At 42.4% G+C, this 23,295-nt stretch overlaps 2 long non-coding RNA genes and 2 other non-coding genes across 4 annotated transcripts in view; 3 read left to right on the forward strand and 1 right to left on the reverse strand.

Annotated features, from left to right (window-relative positions):
* The window catches only part of LOC138760818 (uncharacterized), a 121,775-nt gene that overhangs the window by 11,743 nt on the left and 86,737 nt on the right, over positions 1 to 23,295 (forward strand). The window lies entirely within an intron of this gene.
* Positions 12,256 to 12,369, reverse strand: LOC138762517 (U5 spliceosomal RNA). The gene has a single exon (XR_011356925.1). It is a non-coding gene; the product is annotated as a U5 spliceosomal RNA (small nuclear RNA).
* Positions 12,594 to 22,220, forward strand: LOC138759893 (uncharacterized). Its single transcript, XR_011355203.1, has 2 exons — positions 12,594 to 12,651; positions 22,024 to 22,220. It is a non-coding gene; the product is annotated as an uncharacterized lncRNA (long non-coding RNA).
* On the forward strand, positions 22,339 to 22,452 carry LOC138762518 (U5 spliceosomal RNA). The gene has a single exon (XR_011356926.1). It is a non-coding gene; the product is annotated as a U5 spliceosomal RNA (small nuclear RNA).

Raw genomic sequence — 23,295 nt, forward strand, 5'->3', positions numbered from 1 at the left:
GCTTACAACTGCCAAACTTTAAAAATTATTATAGAGCCGCACAATTAAGATACCTATCAGATTTTTATCAAACAAGGGAAAAGCCAGATTGGACTAGATTAGAATTAGATAAAATAGGGGAAAAGACACCTGAACACATATTATATAAATGGGATGAAAAATTGGTACAACATAGAAGTTCTCCAGTATTACATCATCTACTCAATATTTGGAAGAAGATTCATGTAGAAAGAAATAAAACAAATTATCAATTATCAAAACTAATATTGACGCAAAACAAGTTACTCCTTTTTACAATAGATAACCTTTCCTTTAGAGAATGGGAGAAAAAAGGGATTAAAAGAATAGAAAATTGTTTTTCAGGAAATAGATTATTATCCTTTGAACAAATGAAAGATAAATACAATATAACTCAAGATACAGCACTGGCATATTACCAATTGAGATCCTACTTGAAGGATAAATTAGGAAGCAGTTTGAGTTTGCCAGAGGGAAGTAACTTTGAATATGTGATTACAGATACAATGATAATCAAAAGATTTATAACAAATATGTATATTAAACTGCAAGAAAAGGAGAATGAGGAAACAAATGGTAAAACTAAACAAAAATGGGAACAGGATTTAAATATAAAGATAAAAAAGGAAACATGGGAGAAGTTATGCTCTGGAACGATGAGAAATACAATAAATACGAGGTTACGTATGATACAATATAACTGGTTACACAGGCTATACATTACACCTCAAAAGTTAAATAAATGGGACCCAACAGTATCTGATAGATGTTTTCGATGTAAAAAAGAAATGGGAACAACAATTCATGCAATCTGGACATGTGAAAAAGTAGAAAAATTTTGGGAAGATCTCAATCAGATATTAAATAAAATAACAGAAAACAATATACCAAAGAATCCAGAGATCTTTCTCCTAAGTAACATAAAAAACAAAGAATTTGGAATTGATTTGGAGGATGCACAAAAAAGATTTGTTAAGATAGCTCTAGCCGTAGCAAAAAAATGTATTATGTCAACCTGGAAATTGGAAGATAATTTGAAAATACAACAATGGTATATAGAAATGAATAAATGTATTCCATTAGAAAAAATAACATATAGTTTAAGAAATAATATTGAAATATTCGAACAAGTATGGGAGCCTTACATTAAATACAATAGCGAAAACCTACCGGGGACAATCACTACCTAAGTTAACGGAAGGAAAAGGAAATGAAAAGAATGGACTCAGTGGAATTTCTGGTGTATTTTTATTGAATGACAACATTGTCTGACTGGTTTAATGTATCCTAGATTTTATACCTTAAATGGACGGGAGGGAGGAGGTGGGGAGGGTCGGAGGAGAGGAGGGAGAGGGGAGGAGAAAATGACATTGTATATGTGTGAAATGGAAAAAATGTGTATCATGGTTAATGTGATTAATGGTGTGAAAAATAAAAAAATTTAAAAAAAACACAAGTTTTATCAGGTAAACTTCAGTGGCTTTATTCTCCCGTTTCCTTTCTCCTCCTGCTTGTGTTCTTATCTCTCTCTCCTACCACGTGACTTCCGGTACATCTCATACATATTCATTATCATGACAGATGGGTCACACCTGGTTTCTTTGGATAGCTTTTGGTAGAGGATGTGTCCAAGTCACATGAATGAGGAAAGTAGAAAGGAGGAAATTTTCTCAACAGAGTACAAGATGCTGCAATATTTTACTCCCATTGACACGAGCTCCTATCATTTAAGGATGAGCATCTACTTTTGCCAACAGGTGTCTCACTTTTTGATGAGTGCAAACAAAAGCTGTGAGACCTGCTGAGTTCATCCAGCATTTCTGTGTTTTCAATATAATCTTAGTACCTACAAACTTTCATGTTTCACTCTCACTTTTTGTTGTTTTTGTGTAGTTTTTATTAAAGCAAAACTAGTTTGATATTTAGGAAACAAAGTATGAATGATCATCAACATTGTGGGACCAAGCCAATTAGACGACCACAAATAAAACATAGAGTGATGGTCCAGCTCAAAAAGAATACTCATCTAATTAGCAATTTTTAGTACATTTCCATGACTATTCAATAGATGGACATGTTTAAACTCAAGTTCAAGATCTGCAGATATGAAATGTCAACAATATTTGAATGGCATGATAAGCAATCATATAAATACAGATACTTCAAGCTTCAAGAGATAGTTTTGGAAAAAATTATGTTTCAGCCATCAATATTAATCTTTTGTTTCCACTGAACTTTATATTCAAACTGTAGGCTTAAAAATAAATCAAAAATGGGCCTTCTTTGATTCACCATTCCCAATCCCTTAATGAACTTGCGTCTTCCAGAGATCCAGTTCTACAGATAATTGGATCCTCAAGAAGGCACTCAAGTAGCCATCCCAATCAGATGGTGATTTTCTATTGCACTTTAGAGGCATTACCGGTTTAACCAAGTTGACACATAGCAATATTCAAAAGCAAAATATTCCAGATTGAAATAAAGCAGGAAATGCTGCCTTTCTCTTATTTATTTTTTTTTTGTTTTATCCAGTAAGGATGGGAACTGAGTCTCTTGGTTAAAGACACTTCAAAATATTTTTTAAAAATTAAAAATGGACTTTATTCACAATAAATTATTGACAAAAGGTAAACCGTTCAGATTCTTCCTGCCCTTACGTTCGTATCCATACTTTTCTATCACTGTACATTGTTACATTCACTTATATTTACACCATTGGAGGGTATTATCATTACTTCCCCCCCTCTATTGTTTGAGAGACTTCCCCCCTCAGTTTTAGCCCCTTAATGCCCAAAGTCAAACAAACATGGGGGAGTAACGATAAGGTGCCACAGAGCTCCCTCTCTGATGTGAGCACATCTCATCGTATGGACTCTGGATTGAAAGATGATCTTGGAGGACTCTGAGGTTAATATTGCAAAGGAGTTGCTGCAGGTCAGTTTGGAGTTGGTTCAGTTCTGTCTGACTCTGTTTTGCTCTCTGAACATCTTTGAGGATAAAGAAACTTGATGTTCTCCTTAGTAACTTACCACCAGTTCACTGGGAATTCAGAGAAGGATTTCACAGTTCTCCAAACAGTGTATCCCTTCTATAATTATTCTACTTTCTCTGGGGTCAGCAACTTCACATTCAGCATGCAAATTCCCCTGCTTACCTTCTGGTCTTCCAGTAGGTGACAGGAGGCAGAAGGAGACACTGATCAGAGAAGGGCACCAGTGTAACAATCAATGGTTCTGGCCATTACAACCTTTAACATGAAGGCAAAGTCTATCTGAGAAAGGATTGAGCAGTCCAAATGTGACCAGGTGAGCTGTAGCTGTGCTGTACCTGCAGCATTGCTGAAGGCATTGCACAAATGTGCATACTTAACCATCTCCAGCAGGAGTCTGGAAGAGCTGTCCAGTCTACTGTCACTACCACTGGATCATCCAACTGCATCAATGATACAGTTGAAGTTACTGGCCAGAACAACCAGCAATGGTGTGAGATGCTTGAACATGGCCTGCTTCCCACTCTGCACAGGTGAGGTGTATACATGATCAGCTGGAGGGGGGTGTTGTACTTTAGGTCCACCATGAAGAGATATCCCTCCAACCACCTCAACCTCAGTAATTATAAGAACCTCTCCACTGCAAGATACCCAGATCACATGTGTGACAATTGTTCCCTTCCAACCATACAGACACCCATGGAGTCACAATTGCAACCATCTTCGAGAGTTCCTGAGGTATAGCAGCCCACACTCCTGTATGAAAGACATATGTGTCTTGACTTTGGATTACTCATAACCTGTTCTCCTTTCTTTACCCTCTGTCTTGAGCACTTCCTCTGCCTTTGTCTAACACTCATGCCGACTCCACTAAAGAATTTCACTAAATGAAAGGAAAGAATTTAAAGTTCTGAGAGTGAAGTATAAAGGACAGCATGGTAGCGTAGCGCTTAACAGAATCATATTACAGCACCTGTAACCTAGTTTTGAATCCATCAATATAGATACTGATTTGTATGCTCTCCCCATGATCTTCCCACATCCCAAAGAGATATAGGATTAGCAGATTAATTGGTCATATGGGTGTTTTTGACGGATGTGGGCTCGAGGGCCAGAAGGACCTGTTGTCATGCTACATGTCTAAAATAAGGTTGCGGTAATTCATTTGTGTGGCCATCTATTGGACTAGTGTTTAAGTACATGATAGGCACTGAGCTGCCACTCTGCTACTTCCCAACAGATGGAGCAAGATCATTTTCTGATCCTGTGCTAGCAGATCGTGGCCAAAAATGGATGAAGAGGATAAAAGTTTAGAAGTTACAGAATAATTAGATTGTAGGGCTGAAATATTGGACATTCTGGTCAAGAAGGCAGAAAATAGGCAGTATTTTTATGTACCTGTAAGATCAGTATCTTTGCAGATAATTTCCTGCAGATTGGTAAAGCTGCTGTTAGATGTTGCCTCCTTTGTTAATATATGCAAAACTGCAGACATTGGGGCAGTGTTATCCAAACAATGAATATGAGATCCCAAATCATTTGAACTTAAACTTGTGCATACAATGCAACACAATGAAGGCAAGGGGAAAAAGTTGGTAGCACAGAATCTTATTTTCCATTTACATCCCCAGTTAATGCAGTTATTGCCTCCTTGAATGTTACAGTCAGACATTGAGCCATCTAATTTTTAGCATGGAACCACCACATAGATTATATCCTCTTGTATATTGTATGTGAATGAGCTTGGAGGAGGAGGATATAGAGGTTATATCTTGCTTTACTGTGCAGTGCATATTGCTGGACCTTGGCCCATTCTCGTTGGCAACACTATCTGATTTGTTCCTCCGCTAAAGAACCAATAGGTTTCAGCAGGTCCCAGGGCCTCCTTCATGGAGTTAATGGTCTTGCAGCAGTAATTAATATATGCTTTGTTATTCATCCCTGGGAATAGCCCCCAGAGAACAGAGGCCAACATTGGGAATCAATCAGGACAACATCTTTCTCCACACATTCTGTGAAAAGACACTTTCCAGAAGGAAAGTAGTAAGTTGTTTCTTGATGCAGCTTCAAGGATAGTGCGAGGGTTCTAGCGTGTGCTGGTAGGACTGCACAAAGAGCACACTTCTCATCACTATTCATGATACAACCTGGTTGGACTGTTCTGGAAACAGGACATTTCATCAGCTGATATTGATAATCTTGATGTTAAAAAGCCTACTGTCTCCTCAAAACTCTGCATCAACCATTGCTTGATGGCTCTCAGGCAAAAGGGGTTCCTCTTCAGGAATCTCTCCAGCTAGAAGAGATAACTGGGGCACCCTTCACCATGCTAGGACATCCTATATCTGACCAGCACATTCAAGTCCAGAAGGAGACAATTGGAGCATTTCATATGGTGTTGTATACCAGGAGTCTATCCACCTTCTGAGGCAACCATGCTGAAAGTGCCATCAAGATTAGCTTGTATAATGGGGTGGCTCTTTCTCCTTTTTGTCTAGATGCTTATGCATGTCATCCCAGCAGACATGTGCAACCATGACTTTAAGGCAAGGTACCAATGGGCCAGATCTAGACCACTGAGATCAATATTGCAAATCTTTTGCAAGTCTTCACCAAATTCCTTCTGTTTATAGGGGGTGGGGGGAGGGGGGGGTGAAATGCCTGTCTCATCACCATTGAAAGCTGGTTAACCTATCATGCCTGTGCTAAACCTTTAATGTCCCATTCCTCCAATTTTCCTCTTTAGCCCTTGAAATTTTTCTCCTTGTATTTATACAATTCCCCTTTCAAAACCATCACACAGTTCATTTTAAAACCCAGCCACCTATTGCATGGAAAAATCTCATGATGTGTTGGTTGCCAGTAAACAATCTGAAGCCATTGCATGTCAGCCCAATGGAATAGACTTCTCATATTCAATTTCTAAATTCCACATAATTTCAAATAAACTTCCTCTGCATTATTATTAACAAGCCCAGCTTCTTTTAACTTTTGCATTTCAAAAATAACTTGATTCACAAAAAAAATTGGGAATACAATTAAAACAGTGAGTATCTTTCTTTCATTAAGTCATAGTCCAGTTTCTCTGGACTATGTAAGTGACTGTAAGTCCTTATCCCTGAAACCAAACTAGCATATTTCTTCCATTCCCTCTCCAAAGTCTTAATTTCCTTCCAAAAACATGGTGCCTAGAAATGGAGACAATTCTTCACCTGCGACCTAGATGGTGCCTTTTGCCAAAGTTTCCCAAATGGTATATACGAGCTACCAATTTCTAAAACAATAATAACGTATTAAAATAATGCCTGTAATATCCAAATGGCTTACTATCAAACACAATTTGAGACTGGATTATATAAGGAAATAGTGGGAACAACTTGTATAAAGAGAGGGATTTTGATGAGCTTCTTAAAGGAGGGGTGAAAGAATGAGAAGGTTAGGAGGGTCATTCTGAAGTATTGTACCTTCTTCCTGAAGGTACCATTGAGAAAAAGTTGTGACTAGGGTGATGGGGGACCTTTATGATATTGGCTGTCTTTTTGAGGCAGTGCCTCACACAGATGTCTTCAATGGATGGTAGGTCAGAGCCCGTGATGGACCTGACAATGTTTGCTATCTTCTGGAGCCTTCTGCATTCCTGGACACTCAAGGTACTGATCCAGTTTATGATGCAATCTGTCAGTATATTTTCTACAGTTCACTCATAGAAGTTTGATAAAATATCCAATGCCAACTCTTCTCAGATTCCTTAGAAAGTAGAGGTGTTAGTGTGCCTTCTTCACAATTGTCTTGATATATTGGGATTCCCAGGAATTTAAAAAAGTGAACTCTCTCTGCCTCCATTCTATCAATGTAGATGGGTGTGTGCTCCCCGGCCTCCCCTTTCTAAAATCAACAGTAGCTCCTTGGTGTCATTGAGAACAAGATTGTTGGTTGGGCATTACTTGGCCAGATTCTCGATCTCCATCCTATGTTCTGACTCATTATTTCCCATTATTCAGGCAACGACAGCAGTGTCATTGATGAATTTACAGATTGTATTTGAACCGAACTTGGTCATTAATGTCCAGGGAATAGAGTATGGGCCTAAGCATGCTTCCTTGAGGTACTTGATGGTTAATGAGGAGGAGTGAGATCTGCCAATAAGGAAATTGATCCACTTGCAGAGGAACGATCAGAGTCCCAGGTCTCTTAGTTTGATTATGTTTTGTTGGTATAATGGTGTTAAATGCTGCGCTGTGGTCAATGAACAACAGCCTGATTTAGTTACTGTGGTCCACGTGATCTAATGCAGAGCAGAAGGTCAGCATGATGGGATCCACCATTGACTTGTTGCTAAAATAGGTGTATTAGAATTGATCCAGGTCCTTCCTGCTCCATAACCTATCTCTCAATGCACTTCATCATGGTGAACAACAGTGCCACCAGCATGGACTGGCATGGATGTGTGCAGAAAAGTTGCCACAGAACATTCACTGTTCCATATGGAAAGCTTTGTACACTTTGGGAGGACAAATAAGTCCAGGACATACATCATGAACAGAATAGACCCAGGAAGTATTGTCTCGTTGTGCTTCCAGGGAACAGTCTGTAGATCAGAGGGTCAGCGCTCTGTTAAACAGATGCTTGGGATGAACTATGTTTAAATTTCAAAATAAACTTTATTCACTATAAAAAATATAGTGCAAGGTCTTTTCACATTCATAGTGTCATATTCATTTTGTACATTCTTTCATTGCACCTTGAAGCATTAACCATTTAGGGTTCCATTGCCACTAACATCCACAAAGACTCTTGCATTCCTTTCCAGGACATCTTTACAAATTCACACTCCATGAAGAGTTAGATAATTGGCATCTCACCACCATCAGTGTTCTCAAGACCAGGTACAACCTCCAAAAAGCCAATAGCATTGAAAAAAAAAGGACAATTAGAGATCAAATTAATGAGATTCCGACTGTGCCAGAAGGATCTGACGGAGAGTGCCCCTCTCACTGTGAGGTCTTGTGCTTGTTGGTGAGTTCTGGCCATGAGGCAGATGTTGCACACCTTGGCATCTCCAAACTAGATCTCCAGCATTTTCAGGTAGTCAGAATTGACGCTGAAGGGAAAATACATTAGTTCGGACAATTGCTCAGAGCATGACCTCAGTTCCCATCCCAAGGCCAGTGACTGGTCCAAAATATGCTGCTCTCTGTCATCTGAGATTTCGGAAAGGCAGGAAATACTATTTCACAAATAAGCACTGAAGGATCTGCAGATCCTCAGTATGTCTGTCTGCCAGGCAATTTTTTAAATTCCAAAAATAAATGACATTCATAAAACTATATATAAGAAATACAAAAAAAAAAGTGCATGTCTTTATTTACAGTCATTATTTTCAGGCAAAACATTGTGATATACATTTGTAGAATGAGCCCATTCTGCATACCTATCACCATTGCCACTTGTGTGAACCCTTCAGGGAGACTTCCAACTAACTTGGACATTGTGTTGCTACAGGGCCAGGCCCATCTTTAGCCACACCTGGAACAGGTGGAACCTCAACACAGTAGCACGGTACCTTCGTACCTTGCCTCCATATGAAAGTGATCATCAGGATGAGGGTCATGCTGGGTACACCCTTACCCTGTTGTCTGATGACTTTGATATGGGCACCCTTTGGACCTTTTCCATTCTAGATCACCAGATGAACTGGAAGGTGGCTTGGGTGACCACCAGGGTGGAGATGTGTGGGATGGGCACACCTGCGCTGCATACTACAGTACCGAGAGCACCTCGCACATGATGATCAGGTTCTTCCCTGTTATTAAGAGGGGTCACCATTCTCACAGACCAAATTCTGGTAGACCTTTGCGATCTGCTCTGACCAATTTTTGTTTCAATGCTTGTCCCTTCTGAATAATTCAGATAGTTGTACTCGTCTGTGAAAGGGTGGCCACAGATGTTGGTCAGTCTGCAAACAGACTATGGATCTGAACAGAAGAAGGTTTTGATCTGCATGCCTTCACTGCCTGGCAGTGTCAACTCTCTTATGCCCTCGGGAAGTCTGTTCAGAGATGGTCTAGAGAGGCAGAAGATTGGCTTTGTAATTGTCTGGAGTCAATTGACAGGGCAACATTTAAGGACTCATTGGCAGATCTGAACGAATATGTTACAGTCGTTGCCAACTTTTGCAGAAAATGCATGGACTTGAAATATCTGGGTATAACCCAAACAGAAGCCATGGATGAATGAATGGATCTGCAAACCATAGAAGACCAGCTCAGTGGCATTCATCTTAGGAGAGTCAGAAATATACCAAAAGACCAGGTACAGCCTCCAAAAAGCCAATAGCATTGAAAAAAAAAGGACAATTAGAGATCAAATTAATGTACAGGACTCCAAATAGCAGCCAGGATATGGTGTACAAATTACAACAGGATTTAGAGAAGGCATGTAAGAAAGGCTTTGTTATGGTGGTCATGGGGGTCTTCAAATATGCAGTTAACTAGGAAAATCAGTTCCTAAGAGAAGGAATTTGTGGAATGATTACACGATGGCTTTTTAGATCAGGTTCAATAACAGATTCTTTCCAATGGCTATTGGGCTCCAGAACCTTCTCTTACAACTCTAATCATACACTTCTCTGACAATCATAAAAGGTCTATCTGCACTACTGTAATGCCACTTTTTTTCTTGCACTGTGGAAACTGAATATTTATTATCCATCTTTTTGCATTTATTATTTATTTCAAAAATAACATTCATAATAAATTATTCACAAAAGGAAAACCGTTCAAAATATCTTCCCACCATTTCATATTCATATATTTCCATCAATGTACATTCATTTCTATTTATACTGATACCACTGCGGCACTTTATCATTTTTTACCCCTTCTGTTGTTTGAGGGGTTTCCCTTCAGACTCAGCTCATCAATGCCCAGTGACAGAAAGGCTCTAGACTATGGTCCTTCCCCACAGCACCTTTGTGTTTGCTTCAGCACGTAATCCTGCAGCTTGAAATGTGCCAACATCTCAGTCTGTTGGAAGACCAACACATTTTGGGAAGACCAAAGTCACCATGTACGGAGTGAGAGACTGGCTATCTTCCAATAGTTCCCACCATTAGCTGGCAATGTCCAGGCTGGTCATTCTGGCTGGTGACTTCAATTGCACCATCGATGTGACTGGACGATCTTCTGAGCTGAGAGCAGACTGGACATCACTTCCAGACTCTTGATGGAGATGGTAAAGGACACACAGCTGTGCAACACTTCAACAACCCTGCACCCGCAGCCTATCTGATCGAGATCAGATGGGTCAACCTGGTCCTGGATAGACTCTGAATGGCTGTCACATTCAGAACCACTGACATTATGCCAGTGTTCTTCTCTGACCACTGCCCATTCACGCCTCTTGTCACCTACAGGAGGACCTGAAAATGGGCAGATCTGGTGGGATAGTTTCCTGTGCAGACTGTCCAGGTCATCTGATGGAATGCCTTATTGCCAGGGCTCACAAACAAGCACCAGGATTTGGCTTGGCTGGCAGTGAAAAGTGAGCTCCTTTTTATACAACCAGAACATCTCCCTCCATCCACGTTGTCCTTGGGATGGCTGTGATGGAGTGGAGACTGTTGCCCATCTCCTTGCTGAATGCAGATTCACAAAAAGTGTGTGGAGAAGGATGCAGGGGTTCATCCCCAGCGATAGTGGGACAGATCTACAGACTGTTTCTGAGGACATACTCTGACTCCAACACCCAGAACTGCCAGAAGACCATCAACTCCATGAAAGACGCTCTTTGGTCTGCCCAAAACCTGTTGGTTTTTCAGCATACTGAGATGTTGATCCAGGAATGATGCCAATCGCAGCATTCCAGGCTGGAGGAGTATGTGCTGAGGGATGTGTTGAGGGCTTTGGTTAAAAAAAACCTCAGCACAGAGCAGCACTTGGTGCCATTATAGTCTGTTTCCACACAAAGCCTGATGCAGCCACGCATGAAGGATGAGGGCCCCATTGCGTACGCCCTTATCCCCATTGTATGGTGACTTGTACATGGTGCTCCTTTGGACCTTTCCATTTTGCTCCCCATATGAACCGGGAAACTCTGGTGCAGGGGATGGGCCACACCTGCATCACATACAGCAGTACTGAGAGCGCCTTGCACCTGATGACCAGGTTCCTCTCTATCATTGAGAGGGAGTGCTGCTCCTACAGACCCAAATTCTGGTGGACATTTGCAATCAACTCTAATGAATTCTTGTTGCAAACCTCACCCCTTCCAAACCAGATCCCCAAAACCTTCAGGTAATCAGATTTGACTGTGACGGGAATGGTGGGCCAGTCGCCTTGCTCTTCTTGCAGTTTACACTGGGGCCCAATGCAGACTTAAATTGGCACAGATGCTGATCAATCTTCAGGCCAATCATGTGTCCAAACAGAAGACAGCAATGTCATCCATGTACAGTGAGGCTTTGACCTGAGTGCCTCCAATGCCTGGCAACATCACTCCTCATGCCTTCATCCTTTCTGGTGGATTCAGCAAAGGGCTCTCTTCTGCTCGAACAGTCCTCTCAGCTGCCTTCCTCTTCATTCTTGATGTTGCACGTTCTCACAGATTCAAATGTTCAGCTAACAGTAGATGGCGACACTTGATCTTAGCGAAAAGGCCAAGAGGCCTCTTTTTTAAATATAATGTGTACTATTGTGGTTTGGCTTCTTTTTAAACAATATACCTGTTTTGCTGCAGCAAGCAAAAATTTTGGCACACATGAATATTATACAATGAGTTGGACAAACTCTGCCATCCTGCCTGATGGATTCAGCAGGGAGTTCTGTGCGGCATACAAACAAGATGGAAGTGAGCAGGCAACCTTGCCTAACTACAGACTTAAGATTGCAATATCTGCATTTTTTTGTGTGTATTTTACTATTGAATTCCTTAATCCCTGGAGCCTAAACACATAAATGAGTGCTGGAATAAAAGACGAAAGTCTGCAGGGACCATGATAGTGAGGGTACCTCATATAGTAGAGATAAAGATAGATAAGCAAGGTTTGGAACTTGAGCCCTTGGTGAAGGTATAAACAAAATGGTTATGTCTCGTTATCGCTCTATACGAAGTTGGCTGATGGACCCGCTGTATTTCTCAAGCCCTGGGCTTAATAATGGCACAATTGAGGATCACAGAACACATCCCTAGTGATTGTGTATTTCCAGCTCAGCCCTACATAATAATCTTTTGTTTTTCATTTAATGACAAGCCCCACAGATGCAGGGCATCAAAAAATTAGTTCAAACTCTGAGTGTTCCTCTCCACGGAAATCTTTAGTAAAAGGCGAAAGATTTATACGATCTGAAGAGAAACCAGAGTATACTGAAAGTAACCCTCTGGTTGGGCTCAACCTATTCCATTCTTAACTCTTTAAACTAAAGCCGAGTCTACGGAATGAAATTAAAACTCACAACAGACAAAACAGAAATGATATAAACGAGATGTTTTTGTATGAACTAACTTTAAACTCTCGATCAGGAAGAGGGGACATTCAGTTGTAGTTTTGCGGAGCATTATGGGTATGCAAATGAGTGAGCGCGCCGTCTGGGTTGTTTGCAGCCTGCAGGGCGTCCGGTTCATTCGTCAGGTGATGGCCACATAATGTAGGTGATTAAGGAGAAGGAAGTCTGGTGTTGAACGGGTTGTTGTCTCCAGACGAGCCCAACAGATGCTGGACGCTCAGCAGGTGGAGCAGCATTTGTGAAGGGCTCCGGCCACCCTTTCTCTTCCCCCTTAATGCTGAGTTCAGATTGGGTTTAACCCTGGTTGGACGGGGTCGGTGGGGGGTGGGTGAGTCGTGAGAGGCAGGTTGTTTCCCTCCCGACCATCTGCCGAATGCTTCTTGACCGTTCTCGTTTTATACATGACGCTGGAAGGGCCAGGTCCTGGGTTAAGTAATTGAAGTATAGTCCGAGGCAGGAGGGTTTATAATGGGGAGATGGGAGTTGAAGTTTCTTTCTTTCTTTGGCTTGGCGGATGAAGATTTATGGAGGAGTATGTCCACGTCTGCTGCAGGCTCCTTGGTGACTGACAGGCAGACACGGTTGCAAGGGAAAATTGGTTGGTTGGGGTTGGGTTTTCCTCCTTTGTCTTTTGTCAGTGAGGTGGGCTCTGCGGTCTTCTTCAAAGGAGGTTGCAGCCCACGAACTGTGAGGCGCCAAGATGCATGGTTGGAGGCGAGATCAGCCCACTGGCGGTGGTCAATGTGGCAGGCACCAAAAGCCTGCATGGGCTTTCTCTGGAATTTAGAGCCCGAGGTCCTGTTGCTGCTGCCGCCGGAGTCCTGAGGGAGTTGAAGTTTAATGAACAATGAAAAGCTGGAGGAACTCATTGAGTCGACCAGCATCCATGGGGAGAAATCGTCAGTCTGCGTTTTGAGTTGGATACATTTTTGGCTTTTTGAGTTTTCAGAAAGGGTCCTAACCTGAGACTTTGGTCATTTCTCTCCATGGGTGTTGCCTGACCTGCTGAGACCTTCTGCAGGTTTTGTGTGTCTCTTTTTATTTGAAGTTTAGATTGAATGTCAGATGTAACTGAAATCAAGTGAAAATGTTGTGCGTAAAATCCAGGTATCAAAAATAGTGGCCACATCCTGTGAATTTTTAAACACAAAAATTCACAGAAAGCCACATGGTAAAATAAAAACAAAGTAACTAATTCCTGGGATGGTGAATTTGCCACATGAGCAGGGATTGAATAGGCCAGGACTGGCATTCTTTGGAGAGGAGATCTCATTGAAACTTACAAAGTTGTTGGAAGGTGGCACAGTTGGCGCAGTGGTTAACATCACTTTCGCAGCGCCAGTGATCAGGACTGAGGTTCAAATCCTGCACTCTCTGTAGGTTTATATGTTCTCCCTATGTCTGTGGGTTTTCTCCAGGTGCTCCGGTTTCCTCCAAACGTTCAAAACGTACCGGGATGTAGGCTAATTAGATGTAAATTGGGCAGTACATACTCATGGGCCGAAATGGCCTGTTACCATGCTATATGCCTAAATTTAAAAGGGTCTTCAGATTAGGTACAAGGAAGGTATATTCTTGTGTATGGATGCCCATGTAATGTTTGTGCATCAGCAGACTTTTCTGATTTTCTGTGGACTAACCCCATGGTCTTGCATGTTTGTTCATTCCACCCAAGTCAAATCTGAACAACATTTGGAAGACTAAGCCTTTCATCCACTACCAATCATGGAATAACAAAAGACAATGATTATATTAACAATAAAACATTGTTTATGCTTTCAGTTTTTATGTTCTTTTTACCAACTTAAAACAATTGCTTGTTATAGTGGCTGTGTTATTTTCTCCTCTCAGGTGTTCCATGCTTCTAATTTCAGAAATGTTTTGTTACAGTATTAGTTTAATACTGGTAGGGAAGGCACAGCATGGAACTAATTCTTCAGATTAGTTCTTGTTTTTTTATTACTCAGTTTGAAACACATTTTGTTATTCTGAGTTACAGTTCCATATTTTTACACATGTAAATTATAAAGTAGTCATGTTTAGTACTTTGTTGCATACTGCTTGAAGTCTGTAATTCATAAACATCACTAGGTGCTGAGTATCTTTTCTGGTGATGTTTTGCCAGGCCTCTACTTCAGCCATTTTCAGCTCCTGCTTGTTCAGAGCCTTGTCCCCTTAAGTTTTCTCTTCAGCATCTTGAAAGCATGCTCAATTGGATTTAGATCGGGTGACTCACTTGGCCATTCAAGAATTTTCCAGTTTTTAGCTTTCAAAAACTCATTTGTTGCTTTAGTAGTCTTTCGGGATTATTGTTTTCCAGTAGGATGAAGCGCACCGTCCAATGAGTTTGGAGGCATTTACTCGAACTTGAGCAGACAAGAGGTTTACATAAACCTCAGAAATCATTTTGCTTCTGCCATCAACAGTTAACCCATCAATGAAGGTGTGCCAGTACCTGTGGCAGCCATACGTGCCCAGGCCATAACACCCCCACCACCAAGTTTCACCAATGAGGTGGTATGCTTTGGATCTTGGGCAGATCCTTTACGCCTCCACACTTTGCTCTTACCATCACTCTGATACGGGTTAATCTTGGCCTCATCTGACCACAAGACCTTTTTCCAGAATTCTGCAGGCTCTTTTAATCAGGATATCCTGTTTCTGTGGTTAACGAGTTCACTACAATCACAGTATTTGCATCTTACAGTGTAGTAGCCTCTACTTCTGTTCATGAAGTCTTCTGTAGACAATAGGCATTGACACAACCACACACCTGCCTTCTGAGGAGTGTTTCTGATCTGTGGACAGGTATTTGTGGGTTTTTCTTCATTGTGAGGAGAATTTTTCTGTCATCAGCAGTGGAGGTTTTCCTTGGCCTACATGTCCCTTTGCAATTAATAAGCTTGAGAACACATTTTATTCTTAATGATATACCACACTATTGATTTTAGTAAAGCTTGGGTTTGGGTGATGTCTTTACTGTTATTCTTGTTTTTCTGCCTCATAATGGCTTCTTTGACTTTCATTGGTACAACTCCGGTCTTAATGTTGAAAATGGCAACTACGGACTCCAAAGGTTATCAAAAGCTAGAAGCCTAGCTCTCTTATACCTTGAGCAATTAAATGTACTTGAGAAATCACAAATACCTTGAAGCCAAATATCCCAAGCATTATGGTGCCCTGAAATGAGGGGACTATGTATAAAAAGTGCTGTAATTTCTACATGGTCAAACCAAAATGTATGCAAATAACCTTGAATACAATCTGTAATGTGCACTTTAATTACATTTTAAATTGTGGAGCATCTTTGTCCCAAACATTATAGAGGGCACTGTAGTTATATATGTATATATATATATATTTTTTTTTTTTTTCTTCTTCTTCTATGGATGCTGCACGACCTGCTGAGTTCCTCCAATGTTTCTGTGTTTTCACTGCAATCACATCATGTGCATACTTTTATGTTTCACTATATTCACAGTTATTCATAATTAACCACCTCCTTCCCTGAGGTACCTCGGCCCACTGGTTGGTACATTTCTATACATGACATTACATGTGAGGAATTGTCAAAAGTGATTACTTCCCATGTCACAGATGAGGCCTGAACTGGGTGACACTTGGGGCTATCCCTTGAGGTCGAGGATGATGGCCTTCGTTCTGTTGATCCATAGGGCGAAGATGCTTGTGCGTGTATTTGTTTAATGTGTATTTAATGTTGCACTCTAAGAAGCACACAATACTTCACAAATCAACCAACTAGTTCCAATAGCAGGGAAAACATGACAATTGGAGATGAGAGATTTGTTACCGCCTTCGACCGCCTTCACAGCCGTTGAGTTAGAAGTAACTTTGTCCGCCTGTTCCACCTTGAGGAGTTGTTGGATTTAACATTAATGGTTTGAATGGGTGGGTGAGGAGAAAGAGTCTTGGCACACATTAAAAAAATGGATCTGGCCTTTCTCGAAGAAACACATCTAACAGAGCATGAGCACCAAAAGCTAAAGAGGGGATGGATGGGCCAGAAATTAGCCTCCTCATATGGCTCAAAAGCAAGTGGGGTGGCAATTCTGAGAGGAAGAGTGTTCAGGTGAGAGTGCAGCATGTGACTACAGATAAAACGGGGAGAATTATAATGGTACTCTGCCAGATATATTCAGAATCCTGGACCATGTCTATGCCCCCAATTTCAATGACGAAAAATTCATACAAGATACTTTCCTAAATTGGCAGAGAGAAAGAACATTTTGGTTGGGGGAGACTTTAACTTTTGTCTGGACCCTGTCTTGGATAAATCGACTAAGAAAATAATTAAAACAAAAGTGGTGAGGACTACCACTGGCTATATGAAGGAGCTGAATCTGTCAGATGTATGGAGGTGGAAGCATCCCAGGGAGAGGGACAACTCCTATTCAAAACAACTTGACTCCTGCTCTAAAATAGATTTTTTCTTGGCTTCAGCCCATATAGAGGGTAGGATCATGGAGGCTGAGTACACAGGGAGGCTCCTCTCACACCATTTACCCCTATTATTAACAATAAGCAGGATACAGTATATAGATGGTGTATTAACACATTGCTGTTAAAGAAGCTGAAGTTTAGTCGTATAAGAGTTCAAAAAGACATGTTCTCCGAGACCAACTGTGCCTCTACTCTGGATAAATTTCTTGTATGGGATGCTCTCAAGGCATACTTGTGAAAGAAAAGCCTATGACGATAAGTAAGGAAGAAACAATTTTCCCAACAACAAAGAAGAAGGCCTTACTGGAATCCACGAGCCAGGAGCTCTCCCAAAGAAGATGGCCTGAGCTGCGAAGCTGGTAAGCGGGCAGCTCAGGGTGACGTCCGCAAGGTGGACTCGAACGATGGCTCATGGAGCCAGAAAAGGAAATCCAGCACGCATCCGTGGCTCAGATTCTAAAAAAAGCACCGAGGAGAGCAGATGCTAGCAGTATGTTGCTGCTAACACAGCGGGAGAAGCTGTGGGAGAGGCAGTGATAGGAACGAGCATTATTGAGCGAAGACATGGAACAAGAAAAAGATGCCCTAGAAGATAAAGAACTATAGGAAAAAAACACAAGGTTAAAAAAACAAATCCAGATAAAGAATACTTTGATAAGCAAATAAAAACTTTAATGGAAAAAATAAAGATTTATTGATGCCTCTTTATATAGAGGTGGTGGTGGACCAGGCAATGGAGACCCAAACTCTCCAAGAATCTTTTTCGACAGCTATCATTACGATGATACTTAAAAAAAAACAAGGATCGTTTAATGCCAGTATAAATACTGGCCAAAACCCAGGCAAATAGATTGGCGAAACATTTGCCAAAGCTAATAAATAAGGACCAAGCAGGCTTTGTACTGAAAAGACAGGTGGCGGATAACATTGGCAGATTGTTGAGTATCATGCATCTGGCACAAAACAGGAACAAGAGGGACTTAGCTGTTACCCTGGATGTAGAAAAGGGATTTGGCAGGTTGGAGTGGGACTTTTTATTGCTCTGCCTGCGCTGGCTGCCTCAGCATCCCATGCCTGCTGCCCCAGAGCTGACAGCCCATGCAGGCTGCCCCACAGTGTGGGGACTGATACAGGGCTGTGGGGAGAGCATGGGTCAGTGGGATCAGTGTGGGGACCGACACTGGGCTATGGGGAGAGAGTAGGGCAGTGGGATCAGTGTGGGGATCAACACGGGGCTATGGGGAGAGAGTAGGGCAGTGGGATCAGTGTGGGGATCAACACGGGGCTATGGGGAGAGAGTAGGGCAGTGGGATCAGTGTGGGGATCGACACGGGGCTGTGGGGAGAGAGCGGGGAAGTGGGATCAGTATGGGGACAGCCCGTGCCGGCTGCCCCAACCCCTACAGCCCACACCGCTCCCCTTGCCCTAATGTCCCGCACTGGGGGACAGGGGCAGCAGGAATGGGGGCTGTCAGGCGCTCACCAGCTGATTGTCATCCCCTTTGCAGCCACCTTCAGATGGCTGCATTTAGGTGCAGGGGTGATTATCAGTGCTCCGGTGATTATCCCTCCCGGAGGAGGGTTACAAATTTCGCCTCACATGCGCCTCCTGCGCTTTCAAGTGGCCTCCCGACTGCCACATATGGGCATAATATGTGGCTTTACATTGGGGGATTTTGGCCACCTGAAAGTGCCTATAGATGTCTTGCATTGAACGTGGGACTACAGTCCTCAAGCCCATCATTATGATTCCATCATCAATGAGCAATTCATCCAAGAATGGGAAGTAGGGTTGCACTTAAGGTTGTAGGCTGTGCTGTTTGTCTGGCCAACTGCCCAGGGTCCTCAAAGTTGCGTCTTCAGCCGTGTGCTGTCTCAGTTCCTCCAACCGGGAGGAGGAGATGTGCATTACTGTCATTATTATCAAAAACGTCCTCTTCGACAGCTTGCTGGATCATGTATTTTCTGGGAGCATGGGATAGCGCGTCGGCTAAGTGCATTTCTTTTCCACACTTGTAAGCTAAAGTCAGGTTGTATTTCTGAAGTCTGAGCATTATTCTCTGTAGTTGTGCAGGGGCTGCATGAATTGGCTTCTTCAGAATTGTGACCAGAGGTAAGAGGTCAATCTCTGTAGTCACTGGTCTACCATAGATGTAGTCGTTGGATTTTGAGCAGGCGAAAACTACTCCCAACAACTCCTCATTTTGGGTGTATCTGGTCTCCATGTCAGTGAGTGATCTGGATGCGTAGGCTACTGGTTTTCAGACTTGTAGACATGCTGCACCACGTCCGTACTGTGATGCATCACAGGTTAGTAAGACTAGTCTTCATACATCATATTATGATAGAACAGGTGGGAATGACATATGCCTTTTTAATGTGTCAAATGTGTTCTCTTGTTGCTCGAGCCAGGACCACATTACGTCTTTGTGCGTCAGCCGCCTTAGCGGGGTGGTAAGATCACTGAAGTTTGGGATGAACTTGCTCAGGTAGTTGACCATGCCCAGGAAAATTGTGGCGCTGTCACATCTGTCAGTACTGGCATTTCACTGATTGCTCTGGTCTTCGAAGGGTCAGCTTTTAGGCCTTCTGTGAAAACATGGCCTACATAACCAACCTGGTTCAGCCAAAATCTGCACTTTCGGGGGTTGAGCTCAAGGTTTACCTTCCGGTCTCTGTCAAGTACCTTTTTAAAATTTGCATCATGTTCTTCCAAGTCTTTGCACAAGTATGTCATCAACAATGATGGCACAGGGATTCACCAAAGAGATTTTCTCTATTGATGTTTGAAATACTTCACTGGCTGAATTGATTCTGAATGGCATTCACAGGAATATGTTCTGGCCGAAATTCATGCTGAATGTGGTCAGAATTGATGACTTGTAGTCAAGTTTGATTTGGCAGAAGGAATTATTTGCGTCCAAGACCAAAAAAACGGTCGCACGGGCCATCTGCGCAGCAACTTCCTCCATGGTATGCATTGGATGGTGTGGTCACTTTAAAGCTGTATTGAGGTCTCTTGGGTCGATGCAGATCCAAATCTTCTGTTTGTCTATAGAGGACACCCACTCAGTGGGTTTGAAGACTGGGGTAATCACACCCAGGTCCTGCATCCTATCCTTAACCCTGTCCTTCATTGCTACCAGTATAGGGCGTGCCGGTCAAACCACGAGCCTCACTTCCAGGTCGAACCACATGGAATATGTCACCGCCAGTTTCCTCAGTTCCTCCATAAAAAGGTCACTGTAATAAGAAAAGATTCTGTGTGTTAAATCATCTTCAGCCATGCTTATCTGATGTACCCCTCTGCTAAACGAAACAAGTCCCATGTCCATGCTTGCAATCAGGCCCAGAAGAGGCATGACATCTTCTTGAACTACAAAAAAAGTTAGTATGTGCAGTTGTCCTTGAACGTAGCACCACAATCATTCTGCGCCGTCTGTTCTGATTCTGCTGCCCCGTATGCCACTAGGCTTGCAGACATGGTGCATGGTATGATCTGTTCTGACTTCCTCAGTTGCTTAAATGTTCTTTGTGACATGACGTTGCACTTGGCTCCAGTGTCAACTTTCATATCTGTGGCTTTACCATTAATCTTCCTTGTTCCTTCTGATTCTTGCTAGGTTTCCTTCCATTTGCAGAGTCAATCCATCAACGTATCACTCATCGTTCAAGTTGGTTTGTCCTTACTCAGATTCCCACTGGTTAATCATCCTTATGTATGAGTCTCGGGGTGAGTTGCTGCCCCTGGCTCTGCAGCATCTGCTAAAATAGTTCCATTCCAGCAGGTTCTGCACTGTTGGCCGAACACCGGACACATCTTTCATCTTGCTACGTGATTGCCGCCACAGTTACCGCACTCTGTCCTAGGTGATGATGAGGGCTTGGTTGGCTTCATCTTCTGGCTATTGCCTGTTCACAGGTCCTATCTGGACTGCCTCTATGCTCACACCCTGGGGCTGTGGAGGGCCTAGCTTTCTGCTTTTCTCCTCTGCGACTTTATAGGCCAGGCAGGTGGATATGGCCTTTGTGAGCATTAATTCATGGTCACACAGCAATGCCTTTCTCAAACCTTCATCGCAGATGCTGCAAACCATTCTGTCTTTAATCAACTCTTTACAGAAGTCACAAGTCTTTGCCTTGATTTTTAGCTCATTGACATATGATTGAATCGATTCACCTGGCCTCTGGTTTCTGGTATTAAATCTGTGCCTTTCCATCATTCAGTTCTTTTGTGGATTTCACATTTCTCAAAACTTTCTTTTTAAACACTCGGGATCCTCTCTTGATTCAGCCAGGCTGATAACGATACCCCTTTTATGCACCTCATTTGCGTATATGAATGTCCTTTCCCTTTTGATGGCCTCGGGGCCAGCCAAATTTAGTAAAATATATATTCTGACTTGGACAGACTTATCACTATGAGCAGCTGTGATGAAAATGTCATATTTTTGTTCGAATATGCACCAATTCTCAGTGACATTGCCCTCAAACACGAGCAGGTCAGGCCTTCTGAATCCGTCTGCCATGATGGCGCAGCTACAAACGTGTTGCAAGCACGGCATTGGTTACTCACTTTTCACTTGAAGACTTGATCCCACTTCTGACACCATGTTTCTTATTGCACCGAATAAGCAGACAACACAAGTGGTAATCTTAGTCAACGCTTTCTGTTAAACTCAAACACTATGTACAATGGGAGCTTTGTGTAATGGCACCTGTTATCAGCCAAGCTTTGTTTTTAACTGCCACACTTCACGGGGACTCGCGCATGGCTGCAACACAGTTGCAGTGGGTGCAGAGCAGCCGATGGGAGTGGCTGTCTACAGTGAGCATGGAGAAAGAGCAGCTGAAGCATTGAGCAGATGAGCTTCTTTAAGGTTGTTGTGTTGGAGGGGCCAAAAGGCTGCCTCTTTTTGTTCATTGTTTTTATGTTCTGTGGCCAGATTTTTCCATTTTTATTTCTGATTTCCAGTGTCAGCATTTTTTTTGTCTGCATCACATTCTAAACCTGCTCTTTTTTTTTCCCATCTTCTGAAACGTAAACCTACAGGTAGACACGATCTGCAAATTTTCCATCAACACTGGTTCCAGGACGTTTCTTGCAGCTGACGAGTGTTTCCAATGAAACCCCGCCCACTGATCTACATACCAGAATGCTTTGCGCAGCTGGCAATGGATATCACATGTTTTTGCTTTGTTTTCTCCATGTTGAGAATTGCAAGTTAGATTTTTAAAAAGCTAAACAAATCTTGTTTATCTGTGTTATTTCCGCCGTTGTGTTTTAATTGCGAATGAGTCTGGTCACATTTACCTTAAAAGGGTAAGTGCAGACTGAGGAGAAAGTAGCAGAGTATATTTTATTAGTATACTCTGGTTTCTCTTCAGATCGTATAAATCTTTCGCCTTTTACTAAAGATTTCCGTGGAGAGGAACACTCAGAGTTTGAACTAATTTTTTGATGCCCTGCATCTGTGGGGCTTGTCATTAAATGAAAAACAGGAATGTGTCAAGTTGGCAATTATTTTGGATGCATTTTCATACTAGGTACAATGATTGCTTCATTCTCAAGCAGTTGGAGGTGGGTTATTTCTTACTCTCCCTTCCCCGAGCAGTGTAGGAATAGGGTTCCTTTTGTCCTTACCTTTCACAGGACTGCAGTACAGGTAAAGGCTCTTTTGGCTCATGTGTCTGCATAGGTCGTTCCCAGGGATGCACTGAGTCAGACATCCAAAACTGATGGAAAGCCATCAATCCCTGTTTCTCTGTCTCTGGAGGCTATGGGTAGGCCTTTATTATAGACCTATCAGAGTGATTGCACCTTTCTTACTTCTGATCTCTACCCATACTGCCTTATTCAGTGAGATCAGCATTATGTCCTCTCTGAGTGCAACTTTGACACTCTACTTCCACCTCTTTTACTTTCTTCTTCATCCCATCTAAAAGAATACAGCCCAGGAACATGGGGCTGGAAGTCCTGTCCCTCTTGCAGCCATGTCTCCGCAACAGCCACATCATAACTCCAAGTATTGACCAGGGTTACCCATAAGACTCCTTGCAGTAAAATAAACACATTTCAGCCCCTCATTCTCACTGTGACCATTCACCCATCACTTCCTGTCCTATCTTTCAGGTTTGCTTGCCCTATCATGTACCATTCTTTTCAACTCCTTCACTTGCTGCCCTACTGCTCTGATTCCCATCCCTCATCTCTCCAATGTAAACTCTGCCCAGTGGCACTTCCTCTTGGTGGCAAAGGCCATCACGGTCAGAACTACCGACACATTGCACTGGTATTCTTTGACCACTGTCTCCTTCACACCTC

Source organism: Narcine bancroftii, chromosome 4 (assembly GCF_036971445.1).
Source record: "Narcine bancroftii isolate sNarBan1 chromosome 4, sNarBan1.hap1, whole genome shotgun sequence".
NCBI lineage: Eukaryota > Metazoa > Chordata > Chondrichthyes > Torpediniformes > Narcinidae > Narcine > Narcine bancroftii.